Below are 13,810 nucleotides of genomic sequence, written 5' to 3' on the forward strand. Positions count from 1 at the left end.
ACTTTATGTAGATGACATGTTACTCATGGGTAGTGACATTAATGCCTTATCTACGGTTAAAGTATGGTTGGCTAGTAACTTTGATATGAAAGATCTGGGAGAAGCCAGCTACATTTTAGGCATCAAATTATATCGAGATCGACGTAATAAAATGTTAGGCTTATCCCAGGCATCTTACATTGATAAGATACTAGAGCGTTTCAGCATGGTTAACTCCAAGAAGGGTTTCTTACCTTTCAGACATGGAGTTGCTCTCTCCAAGTCTCAGTGTCCCAAGACACAAGAGGAAAGAGATATCATGAGTAGGATTCCTTATGCATCTGCAATAGGAAGTCTCATGTATGCCATGCTGTGCACGCGTCCTGATATATGCTTTGCAGTTGGCATGGTCAGTAGATATCAGTCAGATCCAGGTCCAGCCCACTGGACAGCCGTCAAGCATATAATTAAGTACCTGAAAAGGACTAAGGAACATATGTTGGTTTTCGGCGGAGAGGATTTGGTGACCATTGGCTATACAGATTCTGACTTTATGTCAGATCAGGATTCAAGAAAATCGACATCTGGTTATGTATTCACCCTTGGCGGTGGTGCGGTTAGCTGGATGAGTATTAAACAGAAATGTATTGCGGATTCCACTACAGAGGCGGAATATGTGGCGGCTTCAGAGGCTTCGAAAGAAGCAGCTTGGCTAAGGAAGTTCCTTACGGAGCTTGGAGTGGTACCTGATGCGGCTAAGCCCATTGTTCTCTACTGCGATAACAGTGGGGCTGTCGCTAACTCCAAGGAGCCCAGATACACTAAAGGCCTCAGACATGTAGAGAGGAAATATCACCTTGTTCGGGAGATAGAGACGAGAGGAGACATAGTAGTGACCAAGATTGCGTCTGCAGACAACTTAGCGGATCCATTCACTAAGGCCTTGCCAGTAAAGGTTTTTGATGTGCATTTGGATAGACTAGGTGTTAGACGTATGAGTAATTGGTTGTGAGTGCAAGTGGGAGTTTGTTGGGTTTTTGTATGCCCTCAAAACCACTTCTCATTATAACGACTACTTTGATGAAATAAATGTATTGCTTATTGGAGTTATCCTTTTGTGGTGATTGGATGTTTTATTTAGCTGGTTGTCCTTGAATGATTGTTTGTGACATACTTAAGGATGGGATCCTCATGGGAGATGTATATCACAGGGTAACAATCATTCTAGAGTTATCGCAGTCACTGATAGGATTGGGCAAACTATCAGGTCTGGACTGTTGTATGGTTAGCTCCAGATTAGTGGATGGTCTATCTCAGCCATTTGACTAGGGTTGTCATAAGCTAACATACTATTGCATCAGATTAGGTTTATCTGTGCAATGATGGACGTACGATTGTGTTTGTTTAAAACTCTGTCTCTATCGAACACTAAAATCGTATTCCCTGTTGTGTACGAAATAACTCTTAATCCTGAGATATGAGAAGAACCCAAGCTTTGGGCTTGGATCACTTTGATGTACCAATGAGTGAGACTTTGACAAGTCAACACCTCGGTATGTTGGGTGGTCGAGTTTCAGGCGTTGGGAACTTCTATATCAATATGGAATCCACCCTCTTTATAGAGTATATCCCCTTGAGTTGACTAGCAGTCTGGTTGCGGGAACCTGATCAGCTACTCGTGAGAGTAGAAGCAAACCAGAAGTTAAAGTCTGGTCATGGATCAAGGATTAGAGGTAGGTGAACTGGTTAACAGATCAATCTCCAGTATACTTACGGATATTTCGGTGGAGGGGTATATTCGTCAGATCACTTCAGGACTAGGGCTTGCATAAGCGTTTATCTAATTTCTAGAGTGCAGCAAATGCTCTATAGTGGAGTCAGCGTTTGTTAACTCAGTTAGTAAGTTCGTCGGTCTCGACGTAGATGCTCACTGACTGTAGTTGGAGCTGGAAATAGAAGACCCTAGGTGTCCCACCTCTAGGTCACAAATGATTTATTCACATTAGTTTATTTGATGAACAAATATATAAGGTTTGTATTATTTGGATTGGATCCAATAGGAAATATAAACTGGGGTCTTTTCTCTTTTAAGTCTTGGATACATCCGTGTTGATTTATTGGGTTGGACCCAATAATGGTCTACATGAATGGATAAGGCACCTTATCACTTAGATATTAAATAATATTTAATATTATTCAATTAGTGATAAGGGAGGTTGTTTAGGATATGGTTTGTTTCAAACTAGGAATCTTAACCAACATTATATTTGGAGCCTTTCTGTTTTGGATCGAACTTTGAAATGAAGTTCTAATCTGAAAAATCCTTGGTAGGATAAGACTAAATAATACCAGATGAGGCAATTAAAAATTGGTATAAAAGCCTTGGGTACCCAACTACAAAGCGTGAGAAAAATCCCTGTAGTTCAAGGTGTGTTCATCAATTAAACTAGGAGTCCCACAACTCATTGTGAAGGAGATCGTGATCATAGAAGTGAAGGCATTGGGCGGCAAGCAATTTTTTTTTTCGGCTTTTTTCTTCTTCTTACAAATTCATCTTCATCAGAGAGTTTGAAGATTAGTTTCCCAAATAAGAGTGGGAAACAAGGTATATGATCTAAACTATTTTTTTAAGTTTTTATCTTAAATAGTTTATAGTTCTTTTGCGTAGACTAAGGACAGGAGAAGGACAATTGTTATGGATAACAAGTAGGTAGCTACTATAAAATAATATTTTTTCACTAGACCTTATCCTTGGGGTAGCCATGGCCGAATATGTTGCTTCCTTTAACTATATTAAATAATAGTTTTTCACTGGAACATATCCTTGGGGTAGCCATGGCCGAACATGGAGCTTCATTAACTATATCAAAAAATAAATATAACAGAGATAGATGAAGTTCAGGAATTCGTGTTTAACAACATTGGTATCAGAGCAAAGGTCCAATACTAGCTACCTTGTTATTTTTTTTTAGTCAATTATTTCAAGTAGATAATCGGTTTACGTCATTAATTCAATTTAATATTCTATATCAAAGATAACGTGAGCACTGGATTCACGTTTTGGTATTAGATTAATATTGTTTTGAATAGATATGATGTTTTAGATTATTTACAGAGTTGAAATAATTTAATGCGCTGTAATTTAGAACTATATGTACTGTGCTAACCCTTGTTTTTGCAGCACATAGCCCTTTTCTCCTATGGTTCTTTGCTGTGTGTGTTGTTGCTCAGAAAATTGTATGTATATATCTTCCTGTGACGAATGTGTTGTAGTTATAGGGCACTACATGGTTTCCCGGCAATGGGCATGAAGTGGTTTCCCAATTTTTATTCATAGATCTTTTATATGCCTCCTAGGATATAGAGAGGCATCATTTTGATGAATATTAGATTCATAGATGTACCTTATGGTGGCTATCCATGGAGTTCCATACAAAGAGCAAATCGATCAACACATGGTGGAAGAACAGGTTCAAGGAGAAAAGAAGCAAGAAGATTGACTAGCAACCATGGGAGAAAAAGGGCCAGTGTGTTCCTTGTTTTTGTGATTGCTTATGTTTTTTCTTTCTTGGTTTTATGTATTGATTTTCATCTAGATATGCATTAAAAGATAAAATCCTAAATAAATTTAAAATATCAAGTAGGAGAAGGGACTAGTTAGCCCTGCGGTCTTCCATCATCGATCCTCTGTTAGATGAGGATAAAATGCATCTATGCCGGTCGCTTTAGACGACAGTCCCTAAAGGAATGTATTTTATTCTCATTGTTTTCAGGAAGATTATCTAAAGATAGGATGGATGAGACATATTAGAGAGGTGAGACCACCTACAGTAGCTCCCTACTTGAAATGGTTATCATTCATACTAGATGATGGAATAATACTTGACTGGATGTTTGTTTGAATGTCTCCTACAGAGCATTGATAAGCATCTAGAGGCCGAAGTATATCAGTAGTTGTAATTATACAACGGTTACCAACCTATAATAGTAAAGTAATATTTGTCCTTCCTAAAGAAGGGATGTTACATTATTATTATATACTGATGCATTAGAATCATATCATTTTATTGGATTTTTTATGATTAGACGATTATATATGCTTTTAAGTTTGATTTGTTTTATATTTAATTTCAGCATGTCTTCGTCTTCATTCAATCCATTGTCTGCTATATTGAATACGATTCTATATGCTTTTAAGTCTGATTTGTTTTATATTTAATTTTCAGCATGTCTTCGTCTTCATTCAATCCATTGTCTGCTATATTGAATCAAAATAAACTCAACGGTCAAAACTACGTAGACTGGAAGAGTAACATAGACATAGTGCTAACCGCTGAAGGATACAAATATGTCCTTACCACACCCAAACCACAAGAACCTGATTCTGAGGCAACTCAAGAAGTGAAGGATAACTATGAAAAGTGGGTCAAAGCGAATGACATGGCAAAGTGTTATATCTTGGCCAGCATGACAAACGTTTTACAGCACCAGCATCAGTACTACACTATTGCTAGTGACATCTTACAGCACCAGCATCAGTACTACACTATTGCTAGTGACATCATGTTCAACCTGAACGAGATGTTTGGCTCGCAAGGTCGCCTTGCAAGGCAGAAGGCCATGCGAGAGTTTTTGAGTACGAAGATGAGTGAAGGAACTTCAGTGCAGGATCATCTCCTGAAGATGTTTGATCATCTAAATACACTGGAGGTCCTTGGGGCTGAGATTGACGGAGAATCTCAGGTTGATATGATCCTGGAATCATTGCTGGAGTCCTATGATCAGTTCAAGTTGAACTATGTTCTGAATCATAAGGACTACTCCCTTAGTGAGATCATGAGCGCACTACAGGTAACGGAGGGGATTATCAAGCCCACTCCTTCTATTCAAAATACTGAGAAGACTTCTTTTAAGGCTGGCCCCAAAAGGCAGAAACAATTTAAGAAAAAGAAGCCTAAACATCCGAAGGGAAAAACAGGACCTGCTACTGGTGGTGTGGGTAAGGGTAAAGGCAAGTCTGGCAATGGCGGGGAGAAACCCAAAGGCAAGTGCTTCTTGTGCGGGGAAACCGGGCACTGGAAGAAGAACTGCCCAAAGTTTCTAGCCAGAAACAAGACAGGTAAGACTGAATTACAAGTAATTGAAGTTAGCTTTATTGCAGATACTTCTAATGCCAGAAACAAGACAGGTAAGACTGAATTACAAGTAATTGAAGTTAGCTTTATTGCAGATACTTCTAATGATTGGTGCATTGATTCAGCTGCAACTCACCATATCTGCAATTCATTGCAGGGGTTTCAGGTGAGCAGACAGCTTGAAGCTGGGGAAATCAGTCTTAGTCTTGGATCACATGCTAGAGTATCAGCGGAGGCAGTGGGAGTAGTTAGACTTTCATTTCAGAATAATAAAGTATTGATTTTGAATGCCTTGTATGTCCCCACTATAAGGAGAAACTTAATTTCTGTACCTGCATTAGCAGCACAAGGTTACACTTGTAATTTTGGACAGAATGTAGTTATCAAAATCAATGGAACTTTAATTTGCTCTGGAAAATTGTCTAATGGATTATATTTCGTTTATCCCACTGTTATTGAGTTAAATGCATCTGAGGTTGTTAATTCTATGTTGTCTAAGAAAAGAAAGTTTTCTCCTAGTTGTCCTACTAAACTATAGCACCTTAGACTTGGTCATATTAGTCTAAGTAGGATTAACAGACTTGTTACAGATGGTGTACTGCCTGATTTGGTAGTGGAACCCATCTCAATCTGTGAATCATGTTTAGAAGGTAAAATGACCAAGAGATCCTTCCCTGCAAAGGGAAATAGGGCCAATGGTTTACTAGACTTGATACATAGTGATGTTTGTGGTCCTATGAACGTCAAGGCTAGAGAGGGTTATCTTTACTTCGTCACTTTTATTGACGATTGCTCGAGATATGGTTATACTTATTTGTTGTGGCATAAGTCTGAAGTCTTTAGCAAGTTTAAAGAATTTAAGGCTGAAGCAGAAAAGCAACTAGATAGAAGTATAAAATCTCTTCGATCCGATCGAGGAGGTGAGTACCTCTCTAGTGAGTTCATTGAGTACCTAGCGCAGCATGGGATCACATCCCAGCTTACTGCACCAGGTACACCACAACAGAACGGAGTATCAGAAAGGAGAAATAGAACTCTTTTGGGCATGGTCAGATCGATGACGAGTTACTCAGATCTACCAATTTTCCTTTGGGGTTACGCTTTGATAACAGCAACATATTTAATTAACTTAGTGCCTTCTAAGTCTGTTCCCAAAACTCCATGTGAGTTATGGATAGGGCGAAAACCCAGTTTATCCAAACTCAGGATCTGGGGTTGTCCAGCACATGTGCTTAAAGGGAACCCGGACAAGTTAGAAGCTAGATCTAAGTTATTATATTTCGTTGGTTATCCAAAGGGTACAAGGGGATATCAGTTTTATAATCCTCAAGAACACACAATTATTGTAAGCACGCATGCTGTGTTCTTGGAGGAGGATTATATGATAACTAAAAAGTGTAGAGATCTCAAATTTGAGGAAGTGTCCTCAGATGTTCCAGTTATTCCAGTTCTACAAGAGAGTCAACCAGAACAAGAAACAACAGTTTTACCTACACCAGTCTCTAGTCAGATGCCTAGGCGTAGTGGGAGATTAGTCAGAACACCAAACAGATACTTGCATCTGGGTGAAGTCTTTGAGGCTATCTCAGAGACTCAGTCTGAGGATCCCACCACTTACCAGGAGACAGTGACAGATGTAGACTCTAGCTTATGGAAAAAGGCTATGAATGCTGAGATAGGATCTATGTATTCCAATCAAGTTTGGCAGCTTGTTGACTTGCCTCCCAATGTTCGCACCATTGGGTGCAAGTGGATCTACAAGCGGAAAAGAGGTTCAGATGGACAGGTCGAAGCCTATAAGGCAAGACTGGTGGCTAAGGGATATTCTCAAAGAGAGGGTATTGACTACGAGGAGACATTCTCCCCGGTTGCCATGATCAAGTCTTTTCGGATTCTCTTATCCATAGCAGCCTATCTCGATTGGGAGATTTGGCAGATGGACGTCAAGACAGCATTCTAGCAGCCTATCTCGATTGGGAGATTTGGCAGATGGACGTCAAGACAGCATTCTTGAATGGCTATCTTGAGGAGGACATCTATATGGATCAGCCAGAGGGTTGAATGGCTATCTTGAGGAGGACATCTATATGGATCAGCCAGAGGGTTTCGTAGCAAAGGGCCAGGATAGCAAGGTCTGCAAGTTGCGGAGATCCATTTATGGGTTGAAGCAAGCCTCACGGAGCTGGAACCACATGTTTGATCAGGCAGTTAAATCATTTGGATTTGTTCAAAACCCAGAGGAGACCTGTGTGTATAAGAGAGGTGAAGGAAAATCTATTGTGTTCTTAATACTTTATGTAGATGACATGTTACTCATGGGTAATGACATAGGTGCCTTATCTACGGTTAAAGTATGGTTGGCTAGTAACTTTGATATGAAAGATTTGGGAGAAGCCAGCTACATTTTAGGCATCAAATTACATCGTGATCGACGTAATAGAATGTTAGGTTTATCTCAGGCATCTTACATTGATAAGATACTAGAGCGTTTCAGCATGGTAAACTCTAAGAAGGGTTTCCTACCTTTCAGACACGGAGTTGCTCTTTCCAAGTCTCAGTGTCCTAAGACACAAGAGGAAAGAGATAGCATGAGTGGGATTCCTTATTCGTCAGCGATAGGAAGTCTCATGTATGCTATGCTGTGCACGCGACCCGATATCTGCTTTGCAGTTGGCATGGTCAGCAGATATCAGTCAGATCCAGGTCCAGCCCATTGGACAGCCGTCAAGCATATAATCAAGTACCTGAAAAGGACTAGGGATCATATGCTAGTTTTCGGCGGTGAGGATTTGGTGACCATTGGTTATACAGATTCTGACTTTATGTCAGATCAAGATTCAAGAAAATCGACATCTGGTTATGTATTCACCCTTGGTGGTGGTGCGGTTAGCTGGATGAGCGTTAAGCAGAAATGTATTGCGGATTCCACTACAGAGGTGGAATATGTGGCGGCTTCAGAGGCTTCGAAAGAAGCAGCTTGGCTAAGGAAATTCCTTATGGAGCTTGGAGTAGTACTTGATGCGGCTAAGCCCATTGTTCTCTTCTGTGATAACAGTGGTGCTGTCGCTAACTCCAAGGAGCCCAGATACACAAAAGGCCTCAGACATGTAGAGAGGAAGTACCACCTGGTCCGGGAGATAGAGACGAGAGGAGACATTGTAGTGACCAAGATTGCGTCTTCAGAGAACTTAGCGGACCCATTCACTAAAGCCTTGCCAGCAAAGGTCTTTGATGTACATATGGATAGGCTAGGTGTTAGACGTGTGAGAGATTGGTTATGAGTGCAAGTGGGAGTTTGTTGGGATCTTGTATGCCCTCAAACCACTTCTCATTGTAACGTCTACTTAGCTGAAATAAATATATTGCTTATTAGAGTTATCCTTTGTGGTGATTGGATGTTCTAAAGCTGGTTGCCCCTGGATGATTGTCTGTGACATACTTGGGGATGGGATCCTCATGGGAGATGTATATCATAGGATAGCAGTCATTCTAGAGTTATCGCAGTCACTGATAGGTTTGGGCAAACTATTAGGATATGACTGTTGTATGGTTAGCTCCAGATCAGTGGATGGCCTATCTCAACCATTTGACTAGGGTTGTCATAGCTAACATACAGTTGCATCAGATTAGTGTTATTTGTGCAATGATGGACGTATGATTGTGCTTGATTAAAACTCTGTCACTATCTAGCACTGTAATCGTATTCCCTGTTGTGAACGAAATAACTCAGAATCCTGAGATATGAGGCGAACCCAAGCTTTTGGCTTGGATCACTTTGATGTACCAATGAGTGAGACTTTGACAAGTCAACACCTCGGTATGTTGGGTGGTCGAGTTTCGGGTGTTGGGAACTCCTATATCAAAATGGAATCCACCCTCGCTTTAGAGTTTATCCCCTTGAGTTGACTAGCAGTCTGGTTGCGGGAACCTGATCAGCTACTCGTAAGACTAGAAGCAAACCAGAAGTTAAAGTCTAGTCATGGATCAAGGATTAGAGGTAAGTGAACTGGTTGACAGATTCATCTCCAGTACACTTACGGATATTTTGGTGGAAGGGTACATTCGTTAGATCACTACAGGACTTGGGCTTGCATAAGCGTTCGTCTAATTTCCAGAGTGCAGCAAATGCTCTATAGTGGAGTCAGCGTTTGTTGACTCAGTTAGTGAGTTCGTAGGGCCTGACGTAGATGCTCTCTACCTGTAGTCGAAGCTGGAAATAGAAGACCCATGGTGTCCCACTTCTAGGGCATATGATCTATCCACGAATATGGTATTCAAATCAGATTTGATTTGATTTAAATAACCAAGCTTATTCAATAGTATATTTGATATATAGTTAGAATCATATCAGTTATTAAATGGTTACGGTGTGGTTAGAATGCACCTACAGTGTGTTCATGACCAAATACATCAAAACCCAACTACCAAAGAGATCCACGATAAATAAAAAAATAAAAAAAAGATCAGTAGCTAGTGGCCCAATCTGTTGGGATATGGCTGGATTTTTTTTAGTTCAAGGTTTCCTATAAATACCCCTAAGGCTATGTTTTAATGATCACAAGATTAAGAGGTAAGAATCAATGAGATTGGCCAGTACATTTGTGATTTAGGGGAGATCTCTTGACGGTGCAGTCAAGGGTATTGCTAGAGCAGTCAAGAAGGATCTTGGTCCCACAACCGACGTGGAGAGAAGAGGTGCAGTCAAGGGTATTGCTAGAGCAGTCAAGAAGGATCTTGGTCCCACAACCGACGTGGAGAGAAGATCATTCCCATCAGAGTGAAGATATCGCGGCGGCAAGCGACGGTCGATCCTTTTATTTTGACGGATCCTCTTCTTCTTCCATTAGAGTTGTTTCTTCATCCGGGCTATTGGTGTGCTGTTTCAACTAACGAAACAGAAGGTATATGATCTAAACAAGTAGCTATTTTTGTTCTCGGTCGGATCACGTTGGTTTTTTTTTTAAAACATGATCCGAGAAGCCGTTACATCCAACACCAGCACCATTCCTCTTTTGGACGAAGTACTTGTCATGTTTGACGACTGCATCGTGGATTCGAAGGAATAACCAACGCGTCATTCTGAATCTTTGACGAAAATAATAAAGAGGATAGGTTGGTGCGTCAGCCAAAATAATCTTGGAACAACCGATTGTGGCCTTCCAGTCGATTTCGATGAAGCACGATACGTCGTTTGTGTTGAACTGAAGTTGAACATTTTTTTTGTTCTTCTTCCTCAACGACAGCAACTCCCATAAGAAAGAATGTCTTCATCATTTCATCATCACTAGAGCTAGATGAGCTAGATATTTTATTCTGGGAGATGATGAGTTGAGGAGAGAAGCGATTGAATTTTATAGGAATCAGTCGGTTGACGGTCAAAGTTTGCGATACCTCGAACTTCGGGCCCAACCTCGAAGACCGCGGGTTACCTCGAAGACCGCAGGTTACCTCGAAGACCGTGTGCGTTCCCTCGAAAGCCGCGGGTTACCTCGAAGACCGTGTGCGCTCTCTCGAAGGCTGTGGGTTACCTCGAAGACCGTGTGCGCTCCCTCGAAGGCCGTATCCAACGATTAGAAATAAAATACAAGAGGTTTAAATATAATTGAAAGTAATGGGTAAAATATTAAAATAGAAGAGGGGTTTTTTTGATATTGTTGGAGCTCCTAACTAGGAGCTTGTTGGAGCTCCATAAAAGAATGAGTGCCTCCCAAGGCTTAATTTTTTAATTTTTTATTCTAAAATGCTTGAGAGCTCTTGAGAGCTTGCTGACTAGGACTCCTAACTGGGAGCTTGATGCACTTTCTCTTAATGGCGTTGGCAAGGCTAGCAAGGCTCGCAATCGGTTTTGATGAAATGGCTGAAAAGGAACGACTCTTTGCTTGGTCCACCTCCACGACCAAAGCCTCCACAGTACCATCGTCCCCTGCTTCTATTAACGAACATCTCCATTGATATACCCAGTGATCGCTGCAGAACTCAACCACACCAGCCCCACCACAGCCACGCTCGCCGTCCACGCTATCATCAGACAGCTACGTACTACCACACTATCGCCTCTATCCACACTATCACCCGACTGCTACAACCTCGTTGCATGTATATGTCCAAGCTCTCACCGGACAACTATGATGTCACCGTCCTATCCAAGCCCTCATCGGATGGCTACAACTTCGCTGTGCTATCCACACTATACAACCAGATAGCAACGACCCCGTCTCCTCTGTCCACACTATCACCAGACAATCACGACCTCGTCGCCTCCGTCCATATATGCCCTCAGATGACAACCATGACCTTGTCGCCTCCGTCCAATCTCTTGGTGGATAGCATCACAACCTCACCAACTACAACAAGCACGCAAATCATCATGTCCGCTCTTTTGTCTTGGCGAACTGCCCTTTGTAGATCCAAATATAATTTGAGAGGGGCATTAAATATTGTAGTTAATTAGACTTCTTTATCTTTTAGTCCCACTTCGTTTGGAATACTAGAAACCGCTCCTCTCACCCCTTGTGTGCAAACATCTTAATGCAATGAAATATATGTTATCCCTTTTCTCCCCAAAGTTCTATTTTATCAGAAACTACTTTTGTAAGCACAACAATTTATTAAAGTTGATACCATATTGATTCATTCTAAGTACATCAGGTTAATTGGATCATTAATTTGCCGTTGTATTTATCTCTTAATTGGATGTTCATACCTATCTTTTAGTTGATCGGATGACCAATCATATTATAAATACTAATTAGATTGCTAGCCACTTCTAATGCTCTCTATCAATGTGAAGTGTATATTTTCATTCATTTTTAAGTAATACAGCTTACTTAATATGTCATATGTTAATGAGTTCAAGAATAATATGGACCAATATAAGTTGTCTGATATGTCATAAATATTTATTTCCATAAGTGATCAAGAGATTACACATACTAACACGTTTATACTCAGTTGACATATTTAACATAAATATAGTTTTTTTAAAATTCATTAAATTCTTTAGGGAGTGTTTGGCAAACTCTTGAAACTAGGCTAGGTTTAGAATTGACCCAATTTTAGCTTCATTTTTTATCGGAGAAACCTGGGCCGATTTTTTCCCAGTTTTATCAGAGTAAAAAAAAGGACACAACTAGTTCTTTTATTTAAACCACCCCTCCTTTGGTTAAAAAAATTAATTTATTTCAAAACTGGGCCAGGTTCAATCCTAATCTAGTTTTTGAAGCCAAAGAGGTAACTTGCAATGGAAGGGAATACATTGTGTTGAAAAAAGTCTACATAGTGTGCTCGATTCAGTTATACATGTGTAATAGTACGTAGTAGGTGTTTGGTAGAAAATTTGCAGTAAAAAGAAAAATTAAAAGAAATATATTTGATTTGTATTCTCTCAATCTCAATTACAATTTGGATTTTCGATTACAAAAGAAAAGAGAATTGATCTGAATTCTCCTCTTTGTTTAATTCTGGGTTCTTCACGGTGGCGATGGAGTGCCTCACTCGAATGCTCGCGTCGAGTTTGCTCTCTGTTGACGATCCAAACGTCTTGATTCACTGGAACGATATCTTCTCCTCACGATTTGACGCTGTAGAGAACTTGCAAATCAAGTTTGAAACTCTGAACGAGTTGGTAACTTTGAACGAGTTTGAAACTCTATGAAAGAGTTGATTTAGCCGAGATCGGTTTGTAAGCCAAGGGAATGCTCAAAGAACTTTGTTGCTGCAGGAAGCTCGAAGATGATTTGCTACGGGAAGCTCGAAGATGATCCGAAAAAGCCGATCTCTAGATCTCCAAGATACTCCAAGATCCAAAGATTCGAACCCAGTTGAGTTTACTCCTATTTATAGGGGATTAAGGGGTATAACCGTCCCCTTAATTCGCTCCTAAGTGGGGCTGAATGGGGTGTAACCGCCTCCTTAAACTGCTCCCCAAATCGTGGGGAAAAGGTTTTGAAACCGTTCAGTTCGTGCTTTGAAAGAGTCAAACGTTGAAAAATAGCGTTCAGGGCCCGAACTCTGCGTTTTAGACTTAAAATACAGAGTTAGGCCTATTTTGGTGGCTGAACGCACAGGTCGCTCTGCGTTGTAAATCTGAAACACAGAGTTGGGACGCAGAGATGAACTCTGCGTTTTGGACCTGGGACACAAAGTTGGGCTCTGCATGAACTCTGCATTTTGAGTCCACAAACTCTGCGTCTGGACTTGAATGCTGGGGATGGCCTTTGCGTTTTCAACTAGAATACTGGGTATGACATCTGCGTTTTGACTATGGAACGTGGGTATGACCTCTGCGTTTTAATGTTATAACACAGGGATGACCTCTGCGTTTTGATGGTGAAACGCATGGATGACCTTTGCGTTTTGATGTGAAGTGACCATCAATTTATGGTCTCTTTTGCTGGAGCGTTGTAAAGACCGTCATCTTGTAATCTTAATCTTGGCTCCTTGAAAATATGAGAATCGTCAGATTGTAACTCCCGATATTGATTGTGAAGGCTGTTAAACTAGAGCTTTCATCGGTTGCTATGAAGATCGTCAGATTATAACCTTCATCGATCTACGTGAAAGTCTTTAAATTATAGCCTTTTGAAAGTTATCAGATTGTAACTTCCATCATTGGTGTTTGATGGGGGATCAGCTATCTGTTGTGATTTTTAGACAACCTACAGTAGGGGTGTCAATTCGGGCCGAAGGCCCAGCCC

The sequence above is a fragment of the Asparagus officinalis genome, chromosome 8, assembly GCF_001876935.1.
Source record: "Asparagus officinalis chromosome 8, Aspof.V1, whole genome shotgun sequence".
Taxonomy (NCBI): Eukaryota; Viridiplantae; Streptophyta; class Magnoliopsida; order Asparagales; family Asparagaceae; genus Asparagus; species Asparagus officinalis.